This window comes from Chiloscyllium plagiosum, chromosome 33 (assembly GCF_004010195.1).
Source record: "Chiloscyllium plagiosum isolate BGI_BamShark_2017 chromosome 33, ASM401019v2, whole genome shotgun sequence".
In the NCBI taxonomy this organism is placed as follows: Eukaryota; Metazoa; Chordata; class Chondrichthyes; order Orectolobiformes; family Hemiscylliidae; genus Chiloscyllium; species Chiloscyllium plagiosum.
Genome location: NC_057742.1, coordinates 36,726,411 through 36,731,540, shown reverse-complemented (window position 1 = coordinate 36,731,540; position 5,130 = coordinate 36,726,411). Strand labels below are relative to the sequence as shown.

The window sequence follows — 5,130 nt, the reverse complement described above, 5'->3', positions numbered from 1 at the left end:
GGGGGGGGGGTGGGGGGGGGGGGGGGGGGGGGGGGGGGGCAGAGAGGTCCGGAAGAAAATTGCAGGTTAGGAAGGTGGTGCTGAGTTCGAGGGATTTGACTGAGACAAGGTGGGGGGAGGGGAAATGAGGAAACTGGAGAAATCTGATCGCATTTCCAACGCCCCTCCCCCAAGTCCCTCCTCCCTACCTTTTTTATCTTAGACTGCTTGGCACTTTCCTCATTCCTGAAGGGCTCATGCCCGAAACGTCGATTCTCCTGCTCCTTGGATGCTGCCTGACCTGCTGCGCTTTTCCAGCAACACATTAACTCATTCAGAACTGAGCTGAAAAAGTCAGGTGTACAGCGCACACACACACAAAAAAAAAGGCCCTTTGAGTCTGCACCAGTCAAAAACAACCGACTATTCTAACCCCATTTTCTAGATCTAGGCCCACAGTCAAGACATCACAAATACTTAAATGCTGAGAGTTTCTGCCTCCATCATTCTTAGAGGCAGTGGAGTCCCAGATTCCCACCAGTCACTAGGTGAAAAATGTCAGGAGGGTGGTGCTGGAAAAGCACAGCAAGTCAAGGCAGCATCTGAGGAGCAGGAGAATCAATGTTTCGGGCAAAAGCCCTTCATCAGGAATGAGGCGGTGAGCAGAGGGGATGGTGAAATTGGAGGGGGGGGGGGGGGGTGGGGAGGGGGGGGGGGGGGGGGGGGGGGGGAAGCTGAGACTGTGATAGGTAAATGGAGGTGAGGGTAATAGTGATAGTTCAGAGAGGAGGGTGAAGCAGATAGGTGGGAAGGAAGATGGAAAGGCAGAACAGTTCAAGAGAGCGGTGTCAGGTTGGAACTAGGATAAGCTGGGGCAAGGGGATGAGGAAACTGGCGAAATCAACATTGATCCCGTGTGGTTGGAGGGTCCCAAGGCAGAAGAGGAGGCATTCTTCCTCCAGGTGGTTAGGGAGTGGTGATGGAGGAGGCCCAGGACCTGCATGTCCTTGGCGGAGTGGGAGGGGGACGCTGATGTGTTCGACCACTGGGCAGTGGGGTTGGTGGGTGCAGGTGTCCCAGAGATGTTGTCTGAAGCACTCTGCAAGTAAACATACTGTCTCCCCAATGTAGAGGAGCAATGGACACAGTAAATGATGTGTGGACACGCAGGTAAAACTCTGATGAATGTGGAGGGTTCCTTTGGGGCCTTGGACAGAAGTGAGGGGGGAGGTGTGGGTGCAGGTTTTGCAATTCCTGTGGTGGCAAGGGAAGGTGCTGGAAGGGGAGGGTGAGGTGGGTTGCTGGGACGCGTGGACCGGATGGAGTTCCGGAGGGAACGGTCTTCAGGGAAAGTGGATAGGGGTGAGAGGGAAATATATCTCTGGTGGTGGGGGTCTGTTTGTAGGTGTGGAAATGGCAGAGGATGATGTGATGTACATGGGAGGTTGGTGGGGTAGAAGGGGAGGACAGAGAGGTTCTGTCCTTGTTACGGTTGGAGGGGTGGGGTTCAAGGACAGAGGTGCAGGAAGTGGATGAGGGCACCAACCATGTGGGAGGGAAAATTGCAGTCTTCAAAGAAGGAGGCCATCTGGTGCGTACTGTGGTGGAACTGGTCCTTCTGGAAGCAGATGTTGCAGAGGCATTGGGAATAGGGGACATCATTTTTACCAGAGGCAGGGTAGGAAGAGGCGGAGATTAGTCCAGGTACTTGTGGGAGTCAGTGGATTTGTAGAAGAGAGGTCAATGTTGAGTCGGTCACCGTTGATGGAGATGGAGAGGTCCAGGAAGGGGAGGGATGTGTCTGAGGTGGTCCAAGTGACTTTTAAGGCTGTGGCGGAATGTGTGGAGAAGTTGATGAACTGTTCAACCTCCTCGTGGGAGCATGAGGTAGCACCAATACACAGTCAGTCAATGTCGCGGAGGAAAGGCTAGGGAATAGTGCCGATGTAACTGTGGAAGATGGACTGTTCCATGTAACCGATGAAGAGACAGGCATAGCTGGGGCCCATGTGGGTTTTCATGGCTACCCCTTTTGTCTGAAGGAAATGGGAGGATTCAAAGGAAAAATTATTGAGGGCGAGGACCAGTTCAGCCAAACGATACGTATGGGACACCACCCACACCCTCCACCCCTTCCAAGACATTTGCTCCCCAGTTCCCCAAGCCTCATTTTTAGAATGGACATCCAGTCCCTATACGCCTCTACCTGCCGTGACCATAGCCTCTGTTTCTTCATCTCCCTGGCATACCCACCAGTACCCTTCCACTGACACTCATTCCTCTCCCTCTGCTGCATCTGCTCTCAGTTCCACCACAGAACACACCAGATGGCCTCATTCTTTAAAGGCCACAATTGCCCCTCCCACATGGTTGAAGATGCCCTCCAGCACATCTCATCCACTTCCCATACCTCCATATGTAACAAGGACAGAACCTCCCAGTCCTCACCTTCCACCCCAAACTTCCATATACACCACATCATGCTCTACCATTTCCACCGCTTACAAACAGACCTCATATTTCCCACCCCACCCACTTTCCAAAAAGACCATTCCCTCTACAACTCATTTGCCAGGTCCATGTTCTCCCCACCCCCTCCCCCACCCCACCAACGCACCCTTCCCTCCTGGCACCTTCCCTTGCCACCACAGGAATTGCAAAACCTGCGCCCACACCTCCCTTCTGTCCAAGTCCTCAATAATGAGGTTAGACCAAAAGTGAGCTAATGGATGTTATCTACCTGGATTTCAAGGCGGCCTTTGACAAGGTACTGCACAGGAGGTTGCTAAGTAACATAATGGTCCATGATGTTAGGAGGCAAGGTGCTAACATGGATAGAAACTTAGCTGTCTGGCAGAAAATGGGGATAAAACGGATCCTTCTCAGGATGATAGCTGGTGACAAGTGGTGTCCCGCAAGGCTCAGTGTTGGGACCACAACTTTTCACATCATCCATTAACGATCCAGATGAAGGAATTGAGGGAGTTCTGGCCAGGTTTGCAGACAATACAAAAAGATGGTAAAAGGGATAGGTAGCATTGAGGTGGCAGGGAGGCTGCAGAAGGGTTTGGACAGGTCAGGAGAGTGGGCAAAGAAGTGGCAGATGGAGTACAATGTGGTAAAGTGTGAGGTCATGTACTTTGATTGGGGAAAAAAAAAAAGAGGGGTATGGACTATTTTCTAAATGGGGAGAAAATTCAGAAGCCTGAAGTGCAAACAGACTTGGCAGTTTAGTTAAACTCGCAGGTTGAGTCAGTGTTTGGAAGGAAAATGCAATGGAGGATATTTGTTTTGGATGTAATATAGGTTCTAGAAGGCTCTGGTCAGACCACATCTGGAGTATTATGTGCTGTTTTGGGCCCATCTCTCAGAAAAGGTGTACTGGCCCTGGAGCGTGTACAGAGGAAGTTCACAAGAATGGTCCCAGGAATGATCAGCTTAACATACGAGGAATGTTTGAGGACTCGGTCTATATTCAAATGGAGCTTAGAAGGACTAGGGGTTGGGGGATCTATTTGAAATTTAGAATGCTGAATGGCCTGGACAAAGATGTTGGGAAGATGTTTCCATTGAAAGGAAAGAATAGGATCAGAGGGCATAACCTTAGGGTAGAAATAAGGAGAAACATCTTCAGGTAGAGAGTGTGATGAATCTATGGAATTCATTGCCACAGAAGGCTGTAGGGGCCATGTCATTGAGTACATTGAAGACAGAGATAGATAGGTTCTTGGGGATCCAGGGTTATGGGGAATGGGAGGGGGAGAAAGGGTTTGAGAAACCTAGCAGCCATGATTGAATGACAGAGCAGACTCGATGGGATGAATGGCCTAACTTCTGCTTCCATGTCTTATGGTCTTATCTGCAGTTCTTGGTTTTAGTCTTTAACTCACAACCTTGAGTTGTACTGAGGAAAGAAGCAGAAAGCAGTCTTCTATAATTTGAAACAAAAAACTTCAAGTTATTTGTTGCAATTATAAGATGGAGATTTTTTTTCTCCTCAACTCTGATAATGAAGGCATGGAGCTCTTTTGGAAATAATTACCCTGGTATGTTGACCTTTCATTACTTTAAAAATTAAGAACACCAAATTCCTTCCTAAAGGATCAAATCTTCTTCTCTGATCACCATTGTCCGGGAACCAAGTAACTGTAGTCCAATAGGAATGAGTCAAAGCTTTGCAATCAACATTACTGCTAACTTTTTAAAAATGGAACAAATGCAAAATGGCATTCATTCAGCAGGATAAAGCATTCTGTGGCAGAAGTTACTACAAGGTTTAGTTCACACATGGTCTTGACCAAAAGATTTAGGAGCAATATACAGCCAAACTATTTCAGAATCTTCATTTTTCCAATACAAGTACTCAGTTTCTATTTTTAGGCATACAGTCCAGAATGTCTCTTCTCAATGCCTAGGTCAATGGATCGAAGATTAGTCCCATATTGCAGTGCAGTTATTTTCCTAAATCCAGTGGACCACAAGGCAAATTCATCATTTCCTTACAATTACAAAAAGGGAGTTAGTCAAACACAAGGTGTGTAGGGCAAGGTCGTGGAAATCAACCCCACTAATCACACCATTTGTGGTGGTGACTGGAAGCAAAAACAGTACTCAGTGCTTGTAAAATCAAAAAATGAACACTGCAAGGAGTTCCCAAGTTTAAAAAAGAATGAACATACTGACAGAATGAAATGCAACTGAATTTATTACTGAATTGCATTTAGAAACTAAAAACAGCGCAGTCCCTGCATTGCTGGCGCTATAGGACACAAACTGAGATACTGGATTAGTGGTGCTGGAAGAGCACAGCAGTTCAGGCAGCATCCGAGGAGCAGTAAATGCGACATTTTGGGCAAAAGCCCTTCATCAGGAATACAGACAGAGAGCCTGAAGCGTGGAGAGATAAGTGAGAGGAGGGTGGGAGTGGGCAGAAAGTAGCATAGAGTACAATAGGAGAGTGGGGGAGGGGATGAAGGTGATGGGTCAGGGTGGGGGAAGAGGGTGGAGTGGATAGGTAGAAAAGAAGATAGGTAAGCAGGACAAGTCATGGGGACAGTGCTGAGCTGAAAGTTGGGAACTGCAGTGAGGTGGGGGAAGGGGAAATGAGGAAACTGGTGAAGTCCACATTGATGCCCTGGGGTTGAAGTGTTC

General features: G+C 48.3%; 1 protein-coding gene across 4 annotated transcripts in view; it reads right to left on the bottom strand.

Annotated features, from left to right (window-relative positions):
* Positions 1 to 5,130, bottom strand: part of tlk2 (tousled-like kinase 2) — a 206,659-nt gene that overhangs the window by 163,913 nt on the left and 37,616 nt on the right. The gene's annotated exons all lie outside the window — the stretch shown is intronic.